General features: G+C 36.1%; 1 protein-coding gene and 1 long non-coding RNA gene across 2 annotated transcripts in view; one reads left to right on the forward strand and one right to left on the reverse strand.

Moving 5' to 3' along the window:
- GPR158 (G protein-coupled receptor 158) overlaps nt 1-26,550 on the reverse strand; it is a 421,455-nt gene that overhangs the window by 392,086 nt on the left and 2,819 nt on the right. The gene's annotated exons all lie outside the window — the stretch shown is intronic.
- LOC132020887 (uncharacterized) lies at nt 2,224-22,925 on the forward strand. The gene is made up of 3 exons (XR_009405134.1): nt 2,224-2,310; nt 16,648-16,818; nt 22,822-22,925. It is a non-coding gene; the product is annotated as an uncharacterized LOC132020887 (long non-coding RNA).

Below are 26,550 nucleotides of genomic sequence, written 5' to 3' on the forward strand. Positions count from 1 at the left end.
TATTCTGTGTCCTGGAGCCTAAAGCTCAAAGCTTTGTAATGTCATTTTTCACAAACTTGAGTAAAGTATAAAACCTCATTAAAATCCACTAAAACAAAAACACATTTTTAAGGTCTTCTGTTCCTAATTTAAACTACTTTCATTATGTATTATTAAATATGTACAAATATAAAGTTAGGTTCAAATTCTTTATATTATACTTCTTGTAGCTACAAAAAAAAAAAACCCACAAAATCACAAAGTGCAAACAAAACTATAATGTTAACAAAACTTAAATTTAATATATTAATTTAAAACACCAATGATTATGCTTTGCCAAGCTAAATACCTCTCAGAACAGGAATATGGTACAGACTTTAGCCAGCCTATTTTACTACATGCTATGACTCATTTCTCTCTTTTCTTCTTTTAAACTACTGTGAAATCTTCTGACAGAGTAGCTTACTGTCATTTGGGCTTCATTTAAGGTGAATAAGTCTTTTACATTTTTAAAGGATGCCTCTGAGTTTTTCTTATTAACCTGCCACAAAATAATACACTAAGTAGTGGTAACATGCTCAAAAGAGACACAAAACAGAGACACCAAAATCTCCTGTTAGTATTTGGTTATCCAGATAGCCCAGAATATGTGTAAGTTAAATTTTCAGAGGACTGCTGGAACGAAATCCTAAAAATTATCATAGAAAACTCACAAATAGACCTCTTCAGCGAAATAGACCTCTATTTGCAAACTACTACTATTCTTGGCCATAATTCTATAAAACAAGTGCCTGTTCATGTGATAAATAAATGAATTCCCAGGTAACCTAATGCCTTAATGAAGTTCACTCCCTTGCTCTTTCCACAAATACTTATTATCTAGTATGAACATACCACTATAAGAGATACAACGAAGGTGAACAGCATAGGCACAAATATAAAAATGTCAGAACATTTAATGAGAAAAGATGGTAAATTCTGAGAAATTTGAGAAGCTATCATTTAGGGTATAGCCGATATTCCACAAATATTTGTTCAGTTTTTGGCTGTCTTTACTAGCAGGCCTTTGAACTATGTCCCACCTAGGCCACACCAATCATGCAAGCCCTCTCTAGGCTACTTCATGCTCTTTGAAAAATAACATACTCCTTTTTTCTTTCCATTCATTCACTAAGTCTATGTTGAGTTAAGCACTCAGTTTTGGGCCAAAACTGTTCTTGGCCTTTGAAACACAACAGTAAGCAGAAAAAAAAGTTTCTGCCTCCATGGGGCTTAACTCTGGTGTGGGACAAATAATAAATAACAGCTATAACAAGTAAGTAAATTATGCTATATATTACAAAGTAACAAGTGCAATGGCGGGGAAAAAAACTTCAAGCAGGTGAGAGGAATGGGGTTTGTTGTTTGTTTGTTTTTTAGAGTGGACAGATTTCTAACCCAACCGATGCTTCAGGCTCATATCACACTCTAAGTCACCAGCCATCTTCAATAACACAATATCCCCCCACTGGACTGTTACTGTCCACCACATTTCGGTGTTCTGCCGTGAATGGCTTACTGAGAATGTTTCTGTAAGTAATAAACTAATAAAACTCTCTATTTGTCTTTGTTCCACATCTGTTAGTAAGAGCGAGGTCAAGTTTCCCTCCCCTATCCTGCTACACTGGACGAATTCAGTCACAAGAGAGTGCACATGTTCCGCCTTGCTCTGGGGCAGGAGCCACGTTGGGGTTCCCAGAGGCTGCAATTAACTCTGCTCCTTTTCCTGGGGGAACTGGCTTAAGAAATCGATATCTTAATCACTGAGAATTTTCCCTCTTGCTTCTTGGTTCCTGCATGAGAACCAAAAGTCACATCAGACCTCAAGCTCAGCTCCCGAAGCTTTCCGGTCTTTGTGCAAAACCACTGAAGGTAATGAGTCGTGAGTTTACCAGCTGGGAAATCAGCGCTGACTCATCTTCATTAGCATCGCTGCCTCGGGTGCCTGGAGACCTACAAAGCCCTCAGGGAGGTGCGGGTGACTTCCGGAGGGGAAAGTGGAGGTTGGGGGGATTAAGTGGGAAGAGAACAGCTCTCTGTGCGGAGGAAGGTATCCTGCTGAAAACCACACAGAGGCGAAACCACTCGCGAGACACCCCTGCCACGACAGAGGTTGGGCCTGGCTAGGAGCCTCACCGCGCCTGCGCAGAGCGTCCCCTGAGCGCGTGCCTCTGGGGGCGGAAGTGCTGCTCGCACATCCGGTGAGCAGGCGCCGCTGGAAAGCTCTGGGGGTGTGTAAGCTGCTGCGGTTTCCTGGGCTGAGGACTGGAAAGCGAGGGCCGAAAAAGCCAGGTAAGTGGCCTCCAGAGAAGAAAATATTAGCAAGTTATATCCCCCAATGCCTGGAGGCTTAGCTGAGCTGCAGACGTGCATTTTTGTCTTCTTGTCTGACACCTGAAACGCAACAAGCCCAAAATGCGATTCATCCTCCACCCAAATTTTCAGTTCCCCTAATGTTCTTTGTCCGTGATGGTGCTTCCGTCCTTCCAGTTATCCAAGGTGATAACCTGTTGTGAAACCAACCCCCAGCTCAAAACAAGTGCCACCTTCCCTAGATCGTACCCCCTGGATGCTCCTTGTATCGTAACCTTTCCCCTCACTGCCTTGGTTCGGGTCTTCATCTCTCAAGGCTAAAAAAATGTTTACAATCATTTACTGATTGAGCCCTGTCTCAGATTGCTCCAGGTAAAGATCCTGTTCCTGAAGTGTATATGATTTAGGGTCCTTCTCTAAGAAACAGACACAAAATCATGAATACACATATTACAATATGACCTTTGGCCTTCTATCTTTGCCTTTTAACTGCAGTGTGGATAATAAGATCATTATCAGAAGCTATTTCTATGCCAGTAGTACAAACTACTTTAATATATATTACTAGGGGTTCCTGGGTGGTGCAGTACCTTAAGCATTCCACTCTTGGTTTCCAGACAGGTCAGGATCTCAAGGTCCTGGGTTGCAGCCCCTGCTCGTCTCAGCTCAGCAGGGAGTCTGCTTGAGAATCTCTCTCCCTTTCCCTTTGCCCCTCCCGCTCCTGTTACCTGTCTCCCTCCCTCTCAAATAAATAGATAAGTCTTTAATATATATATATTTATATTTAAATATATTTATATATATATTTAATATATATATATATATAGTCTTGCTAAATAATGCTGAACTTTCCCTTAGGTGGTTTCCAAAAATACCACAGCCTAGGAAAAATGTATTAGAAGCAAGTTAAGTAGAAAGAGAACATTGCAGTTAAAATATCCTCCTTTTTCAAATTTTACAGAAAAACATATGACCACAAAACTCATTCCTAGTGTTCATTCTAGGACTTTAGAAGGTTTCCGTGAAAGCCAAGGGCATTGGAGCTTAAGCATCACACTCTGCTGTCTATGTAATCTTCGAAATATGTCCATCCGATCCTAATGATTTCCAGGTTAAAGTCAGTATTTCCCACTGTCCTAAAGAATAAAATCCAAGCTCTTTGGTATAATGTTTTTTCATACCCCTCCTACTACTGACATCACCAACCACTCTTCTGCACACTTTCTTTGTTCCAAACAATTCACAATCACATGTGGTGTCCTTAAAAACTTATGCTATCTCAGAAAACCATTCTTTTATACATTTCTTTATACCTGAAGCCCCTTTCCCTAAACTGTGCTTTAACAATCATAGCTCCTCCCTGACTTTCTGAAGACTTTCATAAACTCTGATTTAGAAGCGACTTCCGTATTCTTACCATAATATGCTATACTTACCTTCTTTATACTTTAATGGTCTGTTTTCCCCACCAGACTGAAATTTCCATAGCTCATGTCTTTGTAATACTTCTCCTAGCTCCTGTGTGCATGTGTGTACACACCATATCTTCTTTATCTACTCATTAGTGGACATTTGGGCTCTTTCCATAATTTGGCTATTGTTGATAATGCTGCTATAACATTGGAGTGCATAATCAGGGAGAGTGGCAGGGAGAGGGAGAAACAGTTTCCCTGCTGAGCAAGGAGTCTGATGTGGGACTTGATCTCAGAACCCTGGGATCATGACCTGAGCCGAAGGTGGATAGATGCCTGACCAGCTGAACCACCCAGGTGTCTCAAGATCTGTAATTTAACAGTATTGCACTAACATTACTTTCTTAGTTTTGATAGTTTTACCATGGTTACATAAGATTTTATTGTTACTGGAAGTTGAGTAAATGGTATGTGGGAACTTTCTCTACTATTTTTGCTAATCTTCTTAAAATCTAAAATTATTTCAAAATAGTTAGAACTTCTCAATTATAAAAACAACTAAAGTTCTTTGAAAAGATGAATAAGAGACTCAAGTATTAAAAAATACACAAATAAAAGAAAATAGGCAAATAAATATAGTGAAAAAATACAAAGGAATGCTCTAAAAAACAGTATTATGATTAATGATTCTCTAATAAACTTTTAAAAACTAGAATTAATGAAGAAAATATAAAATGGCAAACTTGCCCAAGAAGGAATATAAAACTTGAACAGGATAATAAGTATAAAAAAATTTAAATCATTCACTTGCCAGAAAAGCTTCAGGCTTACATGTTTTATCTACAAATTCTACCAAACTTTTAAGAAATAGTTCTTATATTTTTACAAATTTTTAAAATAAAAATATAACAAAAACAATGCAGTTTATGTGATTTTGATTTCAAACCACATGAGAACAATACCTAAAAAAAAAAAAAAAAAAAAAAACAAACTGTAACCCCCCTTTTAACTACACGTAGATCCAAGAATCCTAAGGAAAATATTGGCTAAATAAAATGTTAAAATATCTTTTTTTTTTTTAAGATTTTATTTATTTATTTGATAGACACAGATCACAAGTAGGCAGAGAGGCAGGCAGAGAGAGAGGGGGAAGCAGGCTCCCCACTGAGCAGAGAGCCGGATGCGGGGCTCGATCCCAGGACCCTGAGATCACGACCTGAGCCGAAGGCAGAGGCCTAACCCACTGAGCCACCCAGGTGCCCCAAATGTTAAAATATCTTAAAATAATTATAAATCATGATCCACTAGAGTATATCTTAAGAATGAAAGGAGGTTTTAATGTGAGAAAATCTATCAATGAGGGAAAATAGTTGCTGAGTAGGAGGACCACAAGCTTGTCTCATCCCATGAATATAACTAACCATTCTAAATCATCCTAATATCCCAGAGATTGACCTGAAGACTAGCAGAACAAACTCTACAACTAAAGGTTGAAAAGAAGTCACATTGAAGAAGATAGAAAGTGTGGATACAGGTTTTGGGAGAGAAGCAGATTATGGCTGCTGTAGTAAGGATGGAGTGGTATCAGAGAAGAGTGAGACACACACTAGCACATAGGGGAGTGATGGGAAATTAAAATCCCATAGCAGTTGGCTTGGAAGGTGAGAGGGCCCAAATTTCTTGATTTCTGGCCACCAGTAAGGCATAAAGCCTGGAGTTATAAAAGTCAGTGGGCTTGGCTATGATAGAGCCCCAAGGGCACTGAACTGTTCTTGGAGAGAAGGCAGGCAAACAACCTATGGGCACACATCATGGAAACAATAATCTGAAGAGCTCCAGGGGCACATAATGGGGAGGTTATTGGCCCATATCAGAGCACATACTATAGAGTGTTCGTGGACAGAACCCCTTCAAGAACAAAGGAAGTGGCTAGTGCCATTTTTCTCCCCTGCTCCTCTGCATAAGCCTATCGCCAACTGTGGGAACTAGTACAGTTCTGACACCCACTACCTAAACTGCTTACACCAAACCCCACCACACCATGCTCCAGTGAAACTACCCTTCCCAGTCATGTCTCAGTCCCATTATAGTGGATCACCCCACCCCCCACCCCCACCCCCACAGAAGACCAGCCCAAGTCCCTGCAAACACTGCATTTCCCAATGTAGGCACTTAAGTTTCTGCAGTGGTGGTGACAGGTCTCATTTCACAAACATATCAGAGCACACCTAGTTAAAGCATGCCACATTCAGGCCAAGGATCAAACATTGCCCACAACAGCAAAGAGAGCCTCTGTAGACAACTGGAGTGAAAGAGAAAGGTAGGAAACACACAAAAAAAGCAAAGATGAGTATGTCTATAAAAAATCAGTCAAGAAACTCATGAGATAAAGGGGTATAAAATATAGAAATAAATACCTACATCGTGGGGAGGGGATGGGAAAAGAATGGGTTCAAAATTAAATGAACATCAACTTAATGTAGATTGCTGTATGCAGAAGAGGTTATATACAAACCTATTGGTACCGATATATCAAAAACCACTAATAAATATGCAAAGAATAAAGAGAAAAAAATCCAAATATATCATTAATGAAAATCAGCAAACCATGAAACAGAGAAAGGATCAGAGAAAATCTTCAGAAATAACCACAAAACAAATAATAAAGTTATAATAAATATGTATCTATAAGTAATATAAATGGACTAAACACTCCAGAAGTTATAGAGAGAATGACTAAAATAACAAGACCTACCTACATACTGCCTATAAGAGACTCATTTTAGACCTAAACCTACCTGCAGGTTGAAAGTGAGTGAATGGAGAAACATCTGTCATGCAAATGGATGTCAAAAGAAAGCTGGAGTAGCAATACTTATATTGGAGCAAATGGACTTTAAAGCAAAGACTATAATAAGAGACAAAGGAGGACACTATATAATATTAAAGCAGACACTCCAACAAGAAGATGTAACAATTTTAAATATTTATGCACCCAATGTAGGTGCACCCAAATACATAAAACAGTTAATAACAAGCATAAAGGAATTAATTGATAATATTACAATGATAATAGGGAACTTTAACACCCAGTTACATCAATGAACAGATCATCTTAACAGAAAATCAACAAGGAAACAATGGCTTTGAATGACACAATGAAACAAGTGGATTTAACAGATATATATCCAGAACATTCCATCCTAAGCAGAATACACATCCTTTTCAAATGCACATGGAACATTCTCCAGAATAGATCACATATTAGCCTACAGAACAAGCCTCAACAAATTCAAGAAGATCAAAGTCATACTATGCATTTTTTCTAACTACAGTGTTTTGAAACTAGAAGCCAACCATAAGAAAACATTTGAGAAGAAAACAAATACATGGATGTTAAATAATATACTGCTAAACAATGAATTGGTCAACCAGGAAATAAAAGAAGAAATTAAAAAGTAACATGGAAAAAAATGAAAATAAGAACAAAATGGTCCAAAATCTTTGGGATATAGCAAAAGCAATTCTGAGAGGGAAATTCATAGCAATACCTACCTCAAGAAACAAGAAAAATCTCAAATAAACAACCTACCCTTATATCTGAAGGAGCTAGAAAAAGAAGCATAAGCAAAACATAAAACCATCAGAAGGAAGGAAATGATAAAGATTAAAGCAGGAAAAAAAATGATATAGAAACTTAAAAAAACAAACAAAACAGAACAGATCAATGAAACTGGGAGCTGGTTCTTTGAAAAAAAAATCAATAAAATTGATTCATCTAGCCAGACGTATCAAGAAAAAAAGAGAAAGGACTCAGACACAATCACAAAGAGAGAGGAGAAATAAAAACCAACACCACAGAAATACAAACAAGAGAATATTATGAAAAACTATATGCCAACAAATGGAATAATTCCTATAAACATATAAACTACCAAAACTGAAACAGGAAGAAATAGAAAATTTGAAGAGACCAATAACCAACAAAGAAATTGAGTCAGTAGTCAAAAAGCTTTCAACAAAGAAAAGTCCAGGACCAGATAGCTTCACAGGTAGATTCTATCAAATATTTTTAAAAGAATTAATACCTATTCTTCTCAGACTATTCCAAAAAAACAGAAAAGGAAGGAAAATTTCCAGTTTCATTCTATGAGGCCAGCATTACCCTGATACCAAAACTAGATAATGATATTAATAAAAAAGAGAACTATAGGCCAATCTCTAATGAACATAGAAGCAAAATCCTCAACAAAATACTAGCAAACTGAATTCAACAATGCATTTAAAAAAATCATTCACCACGATCAAGTGGGATTACTCCTGGGTAGCACAGGTGGTTCAATATTCACAAAGAAATCAATATCACATCAATATGAGAAAAGATAAGAACCATATGATTATTTTAATAGACATGGGAAAAGCATTTGACAAAGTATAATATCCATTCATGATAAAAAAAAACACTCAACAAAGTAGGGATAGAGGGGAAAAAACTCAATATAATGAAGGCCATATGTGAAAAACCCATAGCTATTATCATCTTCAATGCAGAAAACAGAGCTCTTCCCCTAAGGTCAGGAACAAGTCAAAGATGTCCACTCTCATCACTTTATTCAACATAGTACTGGAAGTCCTAGCCTCAGCAATCAGAAAACAAAAATGAAAGGCATCCCAATTGGTAAAGAAGAAGTAAAACTTTGAGTATTTGCAGATGACATGATACTAATATACAGAAAACCTAAAAGACTCTACTAAAAACTTGCTAGAGCTGATAATTCCATAAAGTCTCAGGATACAAAATCAATGTACAGAAATCTGTTGCCCTTTTTTACACCAATAATGACATAGCAGAAAGAGTAAATTAAGAAAACAATGCCATTTATAATTGCACCAAAACTAATGATACCTAGGAATAAACCTAGCCAAAGAGAGAAGGAAAACTATAAACTCTAAAAACTATAAAACGTTGGTGAAAGAAATTGAAGAGAACACAAAGAAATGGAAAGACATTCCATGCCTATGGATTAGAAGAACAAATATTGTTAAAATGTCTATACTACCCAAACCAACCTACACATATAATGCAATTCCCATCAAAATAATGACAGCATTTTCACGAGCTATAACAACTAACTCTAAAATTTATATGGAACCATAAAGACCCTGATTAGCCAAAGCAATCTTGAAACAATCAAAGCTGGAGGCATCACAATTCAGACTTTCAAGTCATATTATAAAGCTGTAGTGATAGTATGGTACTGGCACAAAAATAGACATATAGATCAATAGAACAGAATAGAAAACCCAGAAATAAACGAACAATCGTATGGTCAATTAACCTTTGACAAAGCAGAAAAGAATGCCGAACAGGGACAGTCACTTCAAGTAGTGTTGGGAAAACTGGGTAGCAACACACATAGGAATGAAACTGGGCCATTTTTTGTACTACACACAAAAATAAATTCAAAATGAAATAAAGACCTAAATTTGAGACCTGAAACTATAAAAATTCTAGAAGAGGAACCAGGCAATAACCTCTTTAACATCAGCCATAGCAACTTTTTTCTAGAGGCAAGGGATACAAAAGCAAAAATAAAGTACAGGGACTATATATAATTAAAAAAAAAAAGCTTTTGCACAATGAAGGGATAAAAATCAACAAAACTGAAAGGTAACCTACTGAATAGAAGAAGTTATTTGCAAATGACATACCTGATGGAGGTTTAGTATCCAAAATACATAATAACTTATATACCTCAACACCAAAAAACCCCTCAATAATCCAATTAAAAATTGGCAGAAGACATGAACATAACATTTCTCCAAAGAACACATACAGATGACCAACAGACACATGAAAAGATGTTCATCATCACTTAGTATCAGGGAAATGAAAATCAAATCTACAATGAGATGTCACTTCCCACCTGTTAGAATGGCTAATAACAACACAAGAAACAACTGGTGTTTGTAAGGTTCACTGTTGGTGGGAAGGCAAATTGGTGCAGCCACTGTACAAAAACAGTGTGGCGCTTTCTCCAAAAGTTAATCACACTACTGGATATTTATCCAAAGAATCCATAAACCCCTCTGTTTATAGCTGCATTATTTACAATAGACAAGTTACGGAAGAAGCTCAAGTGCCCATTGATTGATGAATGGATAAAGAAAAAAGAGGTGTTATATATAAATATATAATCACACAATGGAATATTAGTCATAAAAAAGAATAAAATCTTGCCATTTGAAACAGGGGTGAAACAAGAGCTATAATAATAAGCCTGTCAGAAAGAGAGAGACCATATGATTTCACACATATGTGAAAATTAAGAAACAAAATAAATAAGCAGAGGGGGAAAAAGTGAAATAGAGACAAATCAAGAAATAGACTCTTAAAAAAAAAAAAGAAATAGACTCTTAACTGTAGAGAACAAACTGATGGTTAGCAGAGGGGAGAAGGTGTGGGCAATGGGTTAAACAGATGATGAGGATTAGGCAATACACTTATTGTGATGAACGATGGGGACATACGAGATTGCTGAATCACTATATTGTATACCTGAAATTAATAGAACACTGTATGTTAACTGGAATTAAAAACTTAAAAAGCTGGGACGCCTGGTTGGCTCAGTTGGTTGGGCAACTGCCTTCATCTCAGGTCATGATTCTGGAGTCCCAGGATCAAGTCCTACATCGGGCTCCCTACTCAGCGGGGAGTTTGCTTCTCCTTTTGCCTGCCTTTCCCCACTCTTGTGCACATTCACGTGTACGCGCACTCTCTCTCTCTCTCTCTTTCTCTTAAATAAATAAAATCTTTTAAAATTAAAAATTTTTAAGCTAAAAAAAATAAAATGTAACAGTGAAATTCACAACTTTAAGAAGTGAGAAAAATTATCTGATTGTTTTAATCAAGATAAACGAACATATTACAAAATTCTACCACCTAATTTCCATTAACAATGAACTAGAAATAAAGAGCACTTTCTTAACTTGATAAAGATTGCTTCTATCAATGATATATTTAAAGGAGAAACTTTTTAAGATGTTACCTTTAAGTCAAGAGTGCTTACAATCTCTGATACTGTTTAATATAGTACTGAAAGTCACAACTAATTCTATAAAGAAAAAATTTATATGTAAAGTTCAGAAGAGATTAAAGCATCATTATTTGTAGACGATCATTTATCTGGCAATAAAATCAACAGACAAATATGAGAATAATAAGAAAGTTCAGCAAGGGTGATGGACAGAAGATCAATGTACAAAAATCAATAGCATTTATCTATATTGACAATCTCCAACAAAAAATTATAACTAAAAAGATGCCACTTAAAATACCAAAAGAATCCATAAATTCTATAGTAGGTAAGTTAATCACAAATACGCAAAACCTCTACAGAGAAATTTTGAAACTGTAATGAAGGACAAAATAGAGGAGCTGAATAAGATGGGGAAATATCCCATGCTCTAAGAAGGAATAATTTACTAAATTAAAAGTGTGAATTATCATTAAATGCAGCTACAAATTTAATGAAGAACCAACTAAAATTCCATATGGATTTGTGAGAAACTTGATAGCTTGCTATAAGTAGAATAATAAAAATAAGCTGTGAAAAGAAAAGAGGTAGGCTTTGCCCAGGCTATTAGTAGGATGTACTGCCCAACCATGGCAATGAAACAATATTGACAGAAAAACAGACATGGGATGCAGTGGAACAAAATAAAGAATTCAGAAACATATATGCATATAGCATATTGGGTACCATACACATATGATAAAGATGATAGTGTTGGGAATCTGGCTCACTAAGTGAACAAAAATAATACTTTAGTCCCTACCTAATACCACATACAAGGGTACCTCTAGATGTTAAAAACCTGACTGTGAAAGGTAAAACTTTAAAGTTAGTAGTTGATAACATACAAGAATATTTTTTGATAAGGTATTGAAAGATTTCTTAAGCCCTAAAGCATAAACTGTAAGGCAAATTATTTTTTGTAAGGCAAATTTTTAATAACAGAAATTTTTGAAAATTCTGTTCAAGGGAAAAAGATTATGAACAAAGTTAAAGTTAACAGATTGGGTGATATTACAATGTCTAAAATTGACATGGAAGTAGTATCTAGAATACACCAGGATTTCTTGCAATTCAATAAATACAGAAACCCTATTAGGAAAAAGACGAAGGATATAAACAAGCATTTTACAGAGAAGTAAACCAACATGCTTACAAGCACATGAAGAGATGCTTAAGCAACTTAAAACAATAGTGAGATACCATTTTGCATTCATTAAACTGGCAAAAAATTAGAAAGCCATATAATACCAAGAGTTGGCAGTACTGTAAAGCTCTAGGATCCTTTGCTCCCTGCTGGTAAGTATGTAGACTGGTGCAGCCTATCGAGAAAACAATCCTGTAATATTTTATAAAACAAATTTACCCCTCTCTGTGACCCAGAAATCTTGCTCTTGGGTTTACCTTTCAAATAAATTCTCATTCAAGTCTATAAAGGGGCATCTAAATTTATCACAGTGTTGTTGTAATAGCAAGAATTGAAAGCATTCTGGGTGCCCATCCCTGGAACTGGACAGTTTCTACACACTATGCAGTGGTAGAGAAATGTACTGGTTGTGTATGTAACAACATGAAGAGATTTTTTAAAAGAGAGTTGTGGGAATTAAAAGTAAGAATAATCAGCTTTATAGCAAGTATTTAATTAAAATTATTTGCACACAGCATATGAGCACAAGAGCACGCTTCACCGTTTAGTTGTAAATGGGATAGAATCAAGGAAAAGTGAAAAGACTTTTAAAAGGGGGAAGAAGTGTTATTTCCTTTCTGTTCCCATCTAACTATAAAAGAATCTAGATTCATGTTTCAGTGACTTAAGTAATCTTTGTATCATTTCCTCACTTGGGGCATCTCATGCACAGAAAACATCATCGCGAAATCACCCAGCCTCTGTATCATTTAGCTCAAGCATATAACTACAAGAAATGCAAAAGAACGAACAACATAGTCTGATGCCCTCTAGAACATCTAGAATTTGACAACAGCCTGTCTTAAAGCAAGTAAATGTTCTCCTCCCCCACACTGCTTTGCAGCAGACATGTCCAGAGAAAGCTTGCCAAACTTTACATAGTGACAAACGTCTTCCATCTGTCTGGCTTCTTGTTCTTGGAAGGTTTTTTGGCAATCAGGCCACACCTTCCTTGGGAAGATCTGTACATTGTGTGTGGAAAAAAAATAAATAAATCAAGTTTGATTTTTAAAGAAGAAAAAGAACCTATAAATATAAAATGAAGTAAGGTCAGTCATCAGGGAAGTAAGGTCAATCAGGAGGAACATCTATATACAATCTTTGTATTTTGGGGGCTCCTCAAGGTGATACTACTTTCAAAATTAAGTGCAGCACATCTCTTAAAATTTCTAGGATTTAGAATTTGATAATAGATGACTGTCCCTCTGAAAAATATATTTTGAGTCTGCTACTTTTATAGAGGTAGCTGACTAATGTCTCATTTTGTGGTTTTCCTCCACTGGGATAGTTTTGAGCTTCATTTTATTTCAATTTTGAATAACAAGAGGACAGTTTATTTTATCAAACATATCCACAGTGTTCCTTGTATCACCTCTATCCTTTCTGAATGGGGTAGGATAAGTCCTTGTCAGGGAACCCAGTACAAAGAGATCACCTGTATTGATTCATTTTTTTTTTCCAAGTAAGAATCCTATAAAAGAGGAAGTACTTTCTCATTTTATAGATGAGGAAAAACGGTTCAGAAAAGTTATATAATATGTCCAAATTCATATTTTTATGTCTAGGGAGAAAAAAATGACAAAGTATATATGTCAAGGAAAATAAATGTTTAATGTGAATGCTGTAATCTGTCTTAAAATATAAAATAATGATCTTATACCTTCAGTTTCCTGTTGATTTAATTAAAATGCCATTTATGTTAGTGTTTGGCTATAGTAGCTCAATGAAAAAACCTTTTTTGTTAATCATTTCTTAAATTACTAAACTTGTCTCTTTTTATTTCTGTTGGCTCCTATTTATGTAGATTTTTCAAGTTAAATTATCCACCTGAATAATATGTCCAGTTTTTTTTCACTCTAAATGACTTTTTTCTAGACTCTAATAGTCTATAAAATAAAATGTCAGCTTAAGTAAGGCCATAAAGTAAATAAAAAAATGTTCCAATTGAAATTAAAATAAGTAGCCTTGGTTAGGTACCCAGTATGTGAACTAAATATAGGTTTTACTTGTATGATTTGAACCCTATGTTTTAAGTTACCATTTATTTGGTGCTCATTATGTCTCAGACATTACGCTAGACACCCTTAAAACATCCTCACTGAACCAGTGTGGCTGATATTATTTCCCCAGTTTATAACTATTGTCAATATCATTTCCCCTAAATAATAGGAAATTGGGGACCAAAAAGAGATGAAATGGGTTGCCTAAGGATACACACCTAACAAGGAAAAGAGCTGAATATGATGCGCATATCCTTGGTAAGGGTAACAAGACCATCAGAAGACCTCAGAGTGAATTCTTGTTCAAGTTGATGAGTTGAGCTATATTTATCTACCTCCACATCCCACTGTAATGACAGTAAATAAATATGAAAGGGCATGAGGCAAAATAACTGACCAGAGATTTGACATGATTCTCTGGGATCATGATAAGCTGGAGTGGTGACAGCTGAGTCCAGGACATAAGCAGGAAAAGCCTGGAAGGGAGGTAAAAACTGCTCTTCCAGCAGACTTTTCGGAAAGATTTTAAGCTCAACGTCAACTGGTATCAAGAACAGAAGTAGAAAATGAGGCAGACATCAAGGTGATGAATTGTAGGACATCCTTCAGTTACGCAAGTTGGTAGACCTCTCTTTGTGTGCAGTAAGGGTAGTTTTTCCCAAACTGAAAATCAAGAATGATTCTGTATAGAGGAAAAGAAATACCTGGGAAGAGCTAAAACTTCTAAAATTGGCTATTAGTTCTCCCAGAGGTTTAGGGTGGGCCAGAGACAGCCAGCTTCCTTTTCAGACATCCTAAAGTGATTGAAGCCTTACGTCAAGGAAGAGGTCTACTAAGGAACTAGGCCTACACACCAGACACAAGGCTTCATTTCCCCTAGCTATGTAAATTAACCTAGCCCTTCAGTCAGAAAATGGATGACTAAGGATCATATTTGAGATGAACGGGTAGCATAAGGAAGAACTGGTATGAAAAAGCAAAACAACTAAACCAGGAACAAACAGCAATAATTCAGGCAACAGAAGAAAATTTAATAAGTATTTTAATTTTCTCAAGGAGATTTAAGAAAATAAACATACAATTATGAAAAAAAAAACTAAACAAGAAAGAGTTCATAGAAATTAAAAGAGACTTCCAAATGAAAACTAATTTACTAAAAAGGAAAAAAATAAGAAAATTTCCTACAAGGAAAAGTAAAGAGCAAAAGATGAAAAAAATGAGAGGAAAGTTAAGAAATATGGAGATCAATCCAGAAAGTCAAATATCTAACTCTTAGAAGTTCCAGGATAGGAGAAAGTCATTTTAAGCAATCACAAAAGAAATTTCTGAGTGGAAAACTTTAAAAGGGCCAACTAAGTGGTAAGGTTGATGAATAAAAAGAATCACATCTAAGCATATCATCATGAATATTCAGAACCCCAAGGGAAAAGAAAAGATCTTAAAAGTTTCTATGAAGAGAAAAGAAACAAGTACCTACAAAGTGTAATAAATCAGGTTAATATCAAAATTTTTTGGCAGCATCAATGAATGCTGAAAACAATGTCTTTAAAATTCTGAGGGCAAAATGACTTTGAACCTATAACTCTATATTCTGACAAACAATCAATCATGCACAAAGACATGTTTTCAGACATGGGAAGACTTAGAAATTTTACTTAGAAAGTACCTGAAATGCTTAGAAAGTATTTGAAATTATACTCCACAGGATGAAAAAATAAGAACTGTAGAAATAAGAGGACCTGTATTCAACACAGAGTTGGATTCAAAATTCCAATAATTTGGTGAGATTTCCATGATGGTTATTCTGCTGAAGACCTAAAGCAACTTGTACAAATTATGGGACTCCAACAAGAATGCCTTCAACAAAAATATGAAATTTTCTTTTAACAAATAGTATGATTGATTAAAAAGTTAGATGGTCTTAAAAATGGGTAAAATATATGGCTCTTTTTTATTTCTTTAACCTGAAAAGGCAAAGCAGGTGGCAATTCCAAAGGCAGGGGAGCATATGTGAAAAGTCTCCACGCAGATACATGTAAACTAAAGGTAGCATGTTAGTCTAGAAAGAGCAGTTAGTCTAGAAAGAGATAATCAATTGGTCCTTGAAATTTAGAACATTCTGAATATGCACAGATTCAGTTATTCAAGGTTCATTTCTTAGAATCAACGAATAGACAAAGAACAGACTTTTTTTTGTTGTTTTTTTACTGCAGTGACAGGTTATGAATGCCATCATCTTCAATTATCTAAAAATATAGGAATAGAAAGAGAAGTAGGAGGATAAAGAAAAGTAAAACATAGAAGATACTATTTAAAATGTATGGGTGTAAAAACCGAGGTAACCAGTAGAAAAATTAAAAATATAATTAATGAAACAAGGAAGGGAATAGGGAAAGGAAAAAAATGAAATATAAAGCAGCTAAATACCACATGTGTCACATTTTAGAAGCTAATGATTATTTTATTTCCTAAAACCCACAATCCCTATTTTCCTATGTCAATGTTCCTCATTAGAGATACATTCCTACCTATACTTCCTGTCATGCAAAGTCTACCTCCAAATTCAAGTCCAAATAAATGTTTATGGTCTCTCTCCTTGCCCTTCCAATCTCAAGTCCACACCTAATGCCTCTCACTGGCAGTTTTTCAGGCAGTCCCTGACCTCTACATCTGAAACCTCAGCATAAAGGACAACAAAGAATGTCAGGAAATGGCAAATGACAAGACCTGCCAGCTACCAGCTTGAGAGAAGTCAGCGACCTGCAGGATGTCATTCCAGGCATGCTGGTGAGGGAAAAAAAAAAGCTTTGCCGGTGAGTTAACCTGCTGTGCCTCTGCCCTTATTCTCCTGCTGTCTGTGTCTAGAAAATGCTTCTCTTACAGGTTTGAGCCAGGGAGCAAGAAAAGCACCCAATTTATTTTTGCAAGAAATTTTGGATTTTTGATTTCTACCTCCCTTGCCTCTCATATTCCAATTTATTCATTCACATTTGAGAATGGGGCAACTAGAAATAGCTTATTCTCTGACTGAAATCTCATCAGAGAGACTGGAAAACTCAAGCTTTTAGAGCTAAAGAAGGCTGTGGCAAGAAGGCCAAGACTGAAAGGAAAGGAAGAAACAGAAAAAGGCACCAAAATAAAATAAGAATACTACGATAAAACCACCCAAGGGAAAACAGTGAAAATGAATCCACAATGTACAGATCACTATGGGGTAGAATTTTTATTTTATTTTATTTATTTATTTGAGAGAGGGACAGAGAGTATGAGCAGGGGGTAGGGGCAGAGGGTGAGGGAGAAGCAGACTCCCCACTGAGCAGGGAGCCCGAGGGAGGGCGGGATCCCAGGATCCTGAGATCATGACCTGAGCCGAAGGCAGATGCTTAACCAACTGAGCCACCCAGGTGCCCGTGGAGTAGAAATTTTTAAAATACTTAGTATGTTTCTATATTGCCGCAATATTTTAACAACTTATTGAACATCTGCATATCTTACTCATCTTCTATCTCATTACCCACCTCTTAGTACATTCCAGTAACTCTTTCGACTCTTGAAGCTTTTCTATTCTATTCTATTTCTATTCTTGAAGGTCATCCCTGCCTCAAGCCTTTGTTACTATTGTTTCATATTTGGAACATGATTTCCCCAACTTGTTCCACAGCTGTTCTTTCTTATCCTTCATTTCTTAACTCAAAGGTCTTTTCTGAACACCCCACTTAATGAAACTCACCTTACCTCTCAGCTATTTTATCTCATTATCTACTCCTATCCTTATAGCACTTGTTTCTATCAAGAATTATTTATTATATTTGTTTTGTTTGCTAATCATCTATCTACCCCTATCCCCACAAGAAATACCCATGAGGACAGGAATCTTTATCTGTCATTTTCACTATTATATCCCCAGCATCTATAATCCTAGCCGGGCACATGTTATATGCTCTATAATGTTTCCTAAAAAAAATAGTACATCCCATACATTATCCTAAACTCTTTAGATATGTGATTGTTTACTCTCTACAACAATGAGAGATACTCTACACCCTTTCAAGATGCAGACACGGAAAGAATTAAGTGACTTGCCCAGTGTCACACAGTAAGCAAAAGTGGAAGTTTGTGGATTCAGATGTAGGTTTGTAATCCCCAAATCCTTCCTCCTAGCCATACTGCGTCCCTGAAATATGCAAGGAAATTTCAAGAGCCACTGAATGTGGGAAGTCATAAAATGTGATCCTTGCATTTGAAGACCATGTAGAACTAGTTGGGCAAAATACGACTTTTACATAAAGGGACAAACAAATAATAGTAACAAGAAAGAGCTGCTTTCATGATAGCCCCTATCTTAAAGGTGTGAAAACAAAGAACCTGAAATAAAGAGAGAAAAATAGAGCATAATAGTCAGTGGCCTACCATTCCAAGGCTCAGTACCTGTGATCTCTCAGCCTTCATAAAAAACCTGCTATCCATTCTATCGCTACCAATAGGATCATTCACAATACTGGATTGCCAAATTCTGGGGGTCTTGAAAGCTGAAGGTGTTAAACATCTACAATTTTTAATTTTTATTCTTAAAATCTTGGGAATGGATTACATATGTTACAACCTTATTAAACACTACTTGCTTCTTCCCAAGTTTGTGCTTAAAGACCAATTACTTCTGAATTATAAAGACTTTGTATTTAATATAGACTTTGGAACCTATCCTCAGATTATCTCATTCACATGATCGGGGGGCGAGGGGGCGCTGCCTAGGAACATATTATCAGGCTTTCCAGGTGATCCTAATAATCAGCCATGTTTGAGATCAGTGAATAATGAATATAAATTAACCTTTACTTGATGACTTGAGGTGTTTTTATTTGTGCCTATGATTTGTGCAAGTGACAGTCACTTCCCTGGGTCTCAATTTCCTCACCTGTAAAAGTTACAATAAATTGGATTGTATGATCTCTAAAATCCTGTTGACTTCTAAAATTCTAATTCTGTAAAAAGGAGCTTTCCCAGGACATTGACTAAAACTTTCTTCTTCAAAGAATGCCCCACCATTCCCACACACATATTTTCTTTTCAAAATGCATCTCTTATTGAGAAACTTCAAATATAAGACACGTAACCATAGAAATAGTGAAACCATGTTAATAACAAATTCTGCGAATAGTCTGCCAAGTTTTTTTTTTCTGAGCCCTGATGACATATAAGTGTAAATTCATATTACATTGATCCATCAAATTTTCCAGTTCTCATTTGTATCAGGTTCTATATATGAAACAATCTGACATTCCAAACAAGCAAATGAATAAACAGAAATGTGATCTGACAGACTCATACGCACATGTACATATATATATATACATATACATACAGAACCCTTGAAGTAAATAGCCCCGAATAACATGTTTATATGACTCTCTCTACACCAGCAGCTTTCAATCAAAGGTATTTTTGCCCTCAAGGTGATATTTGGCTATGTTTGTAGACATTTTTGATTATCACAGTGGGCAAGGAGGTTGCTACAGGTATCTAGTAGGAGTCCAAAGGTGCTGCTAAACATCTTAAAACAAACAAAACAGCCCCTACAACAAAGGATTATCTGGCTGAAATGTCAATAAAGTCCAGGTTGAGAAACCCTGCTCTGTGCAATGGTCTCAGGCATCAAATAAGGGAAAGTCAAACCCTTCACTCAGGCAGCTAACTAGAAAAAAGAACAAACACTTGCCTCCACAGTTGCATTTAAGTCTCTTTAAACAAAACTAGTTACTGACTACATCATGAAGTGTTTATTTCCACCCTGAAACTTCTAAGCCCTGTAGAAAAGAAAGAGCTATGTCTTCCTATTTTGGGTCTATAAGTGGTCTTTTATTCTCACTGTCCTAGGCATTTTCCTGCAGAGTGAGTGAAATCCTTTACCAGATGGTGGAGAAAGATCTTGATAATCCTTACCCCACCTAATCTGAAAATAAAAGTTTCTGCAACTTCTGGCCTAGTATTTTGTATATTTCACATACATTGAAAAGAAATGTGGGTTGGGGGGGTGCTGGCTGGCTCAGCTGGTAGAGCATGTGACTCTTAATCTCAGGGTTGTGAGTTCAAGCCCCACATTAGGTGTAGAGATTACTTAGAAATAAAATCTTAAGGAAAAAAAAAGAAATGTTCCATGTTTTAGGATAGCTTGTCTTTGTAAACGAAATTATTATGAAGACAAATAGCAATCTAATTTGCATGTAGTAGTGATGGTCTAGATTTTGTCTAGATATGCATATTTTGCTGTATCTTGATAACTTGCAGATAATAATAGAACTTTATAGTTGGAGAGATCAAGATCTTGGAATTTATTATCTCATTTCCTAATGCAATAAAAGTAATCAAATATAAGATCCCATTAATGAAAATATATGATATTAAATTGTATACCTTTAAAAGGAAATGTATGTCAATTGAAAATGACATGCTCTCAATCATAAGACAGATCTCAAGTTAAGAGATGTCAAAATGGGGGAAAAGCGCAGCTTAGAATTGGTAAAATACATTATTCTATACCATATTACCTTTTACTCTTTCTCAGACAAAAGCCATGTGTCATATTTTATGAAGCTTCTTCCATACTCTGGTTTCTCTTCAGATCACATAAATCTCTTGCCTTTTTCTATGAAAGTTCTTCCATAATAATGTAAAGAGGCATACCCATGGGACAAAACACATAAATGGTGAGAAAACGAAGTTAAAAAAATGAACCAAAATCTTATGTAATTCTAAGTTTCCTTTTAAATTATAGGTGCACTGCATACTTTGCTAATTAGACAGAAGTTTTTTAAAATTTTATGTTGTCTTACTGTAGTTACAGTTTTTAACTCGGGGAAGTTATAACAGGTATTATAATGAAGGAAAATAACCTGGATTTCAATTAATTAGAAGTAATAATTAACCATGTAAAAAGAGAGAGAGAGAGATTGCCTTCTTTGACAGGTGGATAATTTTTGCTTGGAAAATGATCTTGGGGGCAGACCATTGAAGCTAATTCTGTGTTTTCTGTAAATTCTACCTATAATGAAGGTGATAAAACTAGATATATCCTTTAATTGCTTTGGGACACTATAATATCTTTTGATACAAAAAAGAAAGTTCGTCATGGCTCCTATACTAAGCTTGGCATTGTAGAAAACGGTGGGGAGGAACCTGAGAAAGACTTCTAACAGAAGTATTTCACGGAACAAACTATCCACCTAAATATTTGTATTGTTTTTTTTTCCCTGAAGGAAAAAGACTTGTTGGATGAGTAAATGCCCAGAAAAAGTAGAAAATTATACAGAGGAATGGTTTTTTAACTAAAAGCTGAAAAGCAAATAAGGCTAAAAGAGCAGGAGAACAAATTCCCCCGCCCACATGCACACCCTAGTGCATATGCCAAAGCTGTGGACAAGAGCTTAATAACACTGTTGGCTGCAAACCCTCCAGGCATAGCCTCAGTACCAGTGTGCTGCCTGCTTGTGCATAGTGGCCATCAAGCTGCCAAAGGTACCAAAATCCCAGGGTGCTGTCTCAGTAATTCTGCTAAAATAACCCTGTAAATACCAATCCAGAACTGAAGAGAGAAAACAAACAGGGCCCTAATGCTTCAGTACCAACCAAGTGCAAATGAAGGTCAACAACCTACTCCTTGGCGTTGCAATATGTTACAATATAATCATAAAGCACAATGTTTGTTGGAAAAGGGTAGCCATAAAACCCTGAACAGTGGACAACTAACTGCTGCCTTTCTGAAACTGAAAGTAAAATCTGACTTATCTAGCAGTTGAGGCTATGGAATCAGTCTAATGAGGGCATCAGTTCCCTCTCCAGAGGGCAGCCATATACTCTCGTTATTTATTTAGCAGTCTCAGAAATCCCAGTTCTGCTTCCAAATGGACATTCTACAAAATGGCAAGTAATGCGGTGCTACTGCTGCACCACAATAAATAGCCCTTTTTGAAATGTTAAAATTAGCCAACTACACAAGTGAATTGAAAGTGGGTTTTTGTTAAGAGTAGGCAAGGAGCTTCAAAATGCCTGAACATTGGTTATCTTGAGGGAAGTTACACAAGTATACTGACGCCCCCTATTAGAGACCTGCAAAATAGCTTTGTGTTGCTTTTAAATAAAATCGGGATCTTTCAAGATCTGCAGTATCAGATCATGTTTATTCTTATTTTGAAATGGCATTCCCTGCCCTCCAAAAAAAAAGAGAGAGAGAGAGAGAGATAAATAAATAAATAAATGTCTCATTTCCACTAGCATATATACTCAACCTAGTATACATCAAAAGGGCTTTCTCTAAATATTCTATTAATAAATGACTATGATAAAAACATACATTGAACATATATGAACATGATCTTCATTTAAATAAAAATATATTAACTATTTTCAGTATTATAATCAAATAAAAGTTCAAAAGTTAAAGTAATATGTTCAGTTAGGTACATAATTATAGACTTTTAGGATTATAAGGAGCCCTACAGGTCACCTAAGACCAACTCCCTCAATTTATAGATAAAGTGAGGATTAGAAAGGCAGCCACTGCTCATGAGTCAAAGAAAAAATCCAGCGGGTGCCAACATATCTCTCCAAGACCCATGTTTCTACCCTGATCCACTGTCATTATAAATCTTCACAATAATTAGGGATGAAACAAAACCATCATATAAATTATAAATGACTGTTAGTCACATGACTTTAATTCAGCTAAGCTGATAAAGTTTATGTCTGAGGTAAGTATTTGGGAAGCCAAAATACTTGTTGAAATTTCTGTGTGATCCCAATTCTTCATTTGGTCATTACAGAATCCCAAAGGAGATGTACTTTACAAGTCACAGCTTACCAATGAAGTAACTGAGACTCAAAAACCTCAAGCACAGAAGTTCATCTAAAAACTCTTTGATCTATAACCCAGGTAAGCCTCTCTGTGCTGCTTCTGTGGGTAACCTCTGAACCACTATCTTACTTGCAAGGGAGACATAGGATATGTTTAGCTTGGAGCAAGATGGTTATTTCCCTTACACTGTGAAGTGCCCTCTTCTGTTGAAAGCAGAGATCTGTTCTAGAATTGCTGGGGAGTTGTATGTGAAGGAGAGGGAGTAAAATAACCCCTCAGCAAATCAGTGACATCGATGTTTGTTGCATTAGTTTCTAAAAAGGGACTTCCACACTATTGTGATCTTTCCTTCATTGCCCTATCACCTTTTTTTTTTTTTTTTAACCAACACCAAGTCTAACATCCACATGGATTCCTCTTCCTCTGCATGTTACTTCCCCAGTGGTCTCATTTCCACAATGTACTGCACTTATGTGTATCCGCTCTGTTTCCAAACCCTACTTGTTGACAATTTGGATAGACCCATTAAGACTGTGTAGAACAAAGGATTATTATTAAGGTATTTGGATAGCATCAGGGGCATTCCCATTAATTATGGAGAAGCTGATTTCCAGACAGGTAATGCAGCTAATGAGAGACAAAACTGAGACTTGAGGCAAAGTTCTGTCAAGTCTAATATTCTTCCTATTACACAACATACTTGAATTGTATGATTAGTCTAAAAATAATAAACATATATGACTTATTTGGGCCAAATATATTATTTCAAGTCATTAACATGTTATATTTTTTAATAACAAGGTGAAAACAAAGATGGCAATCAAGAGATTGCATCATAGGATAGTAGAAAGACAATATAAGCTTCACAGCAGGATATATCTAAATTTGATTTGGGATCCCTAACTTACTAGCTGTGTTACGTTGGACAGGTTGATGAACTTTTCTGAAGCTGTCACTACCTGAGAGTACAAAGAATTAGATGCAGTGGTATATATAAAGCATGTGACATATAGTAGGTGCTAAGTTTATATGGGTTTCCATTAATTCTAACCTACCACAAAAGAGCTGTGCCACTCTAGCAAGTTCCTTTAGCCCTCTGGGTCTCATTTCCTTCATTGCAAATTGAGAAGATGAAAGAAACCAAATGAACTCCTATGTCCCTTTTAGCTCTTCAAAAAATAATGAGTTCCCAAAGGTTCCTTTACCTTAATTTAAATTCAGCAGTTAAGTACCTTATATCCATCCTAAGCACTGAATAGTACCAACTATCAACAGGAAGATATCTATGATTTCAGCAAAATGGGATCCAACTCCATATCACTTTAAGTTCCACAAAGAAAAATAACTATGCAAAACCAAAGGATTTCACAAACCTAATGTAAGGACATCACAAACCTAATGTAAAAAATATAAACAACTGAGTGTATACATTAAATTACTACTCTCTCTTTTGCAGAGTTGAAAGATAAGAATTAAAATGTTTATACTATATAACAAAACATCTAAGAGACACTTGGTTAGAGCAAGTAATGCCATTAAAAAAATGAGTAATAAATTTCTCTTCCTATGTGAGTCCTTTAAAAAATATTTATTTATTTATTTATTTATCTATTATTTTGTGGGGGAGGACCAGTGGGAGAGTCAAGCAGACTCTCTGCTGAACACAGAGCCCAACACAAGGCTCAATCTCAGGACCCTGAGATTATGACCTGAGTGAAAGCAACAGTGGGGACTGAGCCACCCAGGCGTCCCCCAATTTGAATCTTAAACAAGTCTTTGATTTTAAAATACTTGTATAATTTGGAAACCAAGAGGAATAAAATTTACCCTGAGAGGTATTTTACAGTGATAAACATTAATATAAGAAGATCGTTAACCATGATCTCACATTACTGGTAAATCTCATGTTTGGGATTTATGTTCTGTAAAATAAAATATAACTTAAATGCTTGAATTTTGTAAGTGAGACCTGAGAAAATACTAACTGATCTTAAGTGAAAATTTTAACTACAAAGTTTTTCCTTATCTCCTCCATAAGAAAATTATTATCAATGGGTTTTTCATTACAGATAAGGCTTTTTGCAAATAACATTGTGGAGGTTCAAAATACATTTAAAATCATATGTAAAGGGGTGCCTGGGAGGCTCAGTGGGTTAAAGTCCCTGCCTTTGGCTCAGGTCGTGATCTCAGGGTCCTGGGATCAAGCCCCATGTTGGGCTCTCTGTTCAGCTGGGGGCCTGCTTCCTCCTCTCTCTCTCTGCCTGCCTCTCTGCCTACTTGTGATCTCTGTCTGTCAAATAAATAAATAAATCTTAAAAAAAAAACTTTGTAGATCTCTTAATCATGGTTTTCCAAAAATTCGTTTGAGGTTTGCCCTGTACTATGCCAGTATTATTGGCTTATATTATAGAATTTTAGAGTGTACATCTTAGATCATAAAACAACAACAACAACAACAAAAAAAAACCTTTGCCTTATAGGAGTATGAAGAGACAGGAAAGTCTCATTTAGATATTATCTCCAGTGTATGAAATAAATTATATAGTTTTGTTTTGTTTTTTATAAAAATTTTGTTTATTTATTTGACAGAGAGAGAGAGAGAGATCACAAGTAGGCAGAGAGGCAGGCAGAGAGAGAGGAGGAAGCAGACTCTCTGCTGAGCAGAGAGCCCGATGCAGGGCTCGATCCCAGTACCCTGGGATCATGACCTGAGCCGAAGGCAGAGGCTTTAACCCACTGAGCCACCCAGGTGCCCCTATATAGTTTTGTTTTGTTTTGTTTTAATTCAACAGCTGTGTTCTATGAGCTGATGTTTTTGTCCTGAATAGAGATGAAGAGTAAACTCTTTGCATTGTATGCAAGGTTCTGAGAGCCACAGAAATATGATTTAGGTCTATATGTATCAACCATAGTGTGAACCAGAGATAGAAGGCCTGGATCCTGTTTTTGTCATTACTATAAAATTGATTTGTGATTTGGACAAGTCACTTCACTTTTTTGGTTTTGTCTATTTACCTATGAAACAACAGGAGAACCATCTGATCTCTTTAAGATGTCTTGTAGTTCCTATAATTTACATCTGTGCAAATCCTCTGTGCAGCATTTGAGGGGCATGAGACATGGGGCAAAGGCATTCACAGGAGTGCACTTATTCTGCTTTCTATACATACTGCCAGGACAAACCAGCTTTGCAGAGAGCCAAATACTAAATAGCCTGGCTTCGTGCCTTGGCTAAAGAACACCATTGATGACTATGAAAGCACTTAAAGAAATTCAGCAAGAGAAATAAACTACTTTCTGAATGTAGTCCAAAAAATAGGTGGGGGGCGTGTAAGCCCTCACAACCTCAGACTCTTTATGTCCTTGGCCTTTCATCTTGGCTGGCAGGAGACACTGAGTTTTCTTAGGTGACTCCTGCTTTCTTAGCCTTAAGAGAAATTATTCTGAAAATGAGTGGTTCTCCTCCCTGGTCCCACATCTGACCCTTAAAAATACATGTATTCTTATGCATCAGCTGTATGATATGCAGCATTCTTAGAACACCTTCATAAAACAGAGTTCAGCAGAGTGGTTAAAAGTATGAAATAGGCCCAAATCCTGGCTCTACTACTTACCTGCCGTGAAATCTCAGGAGAAAGGCTTAGCCCCTCCCTGCTTCAGGTTCCTTTTCTGTAAAATAGGGAAACTAATAAAACCT

The sequence above is a fragment of the Mustela nigripes genome, chromosome 6, assembly GCF_022355385.1.
Source record: "Mustela nigripes isolate SB6536 chromosome 6, MUSNIG.SB6536, whole genome shotgun sequence".
In the NCBI taxonomy this organism is placed as follows: Eukaryota; Metazoa; Chordata; class Mammalia; order Carnivora; family Mustelidae; genus Mustela; species Mustela nigripes.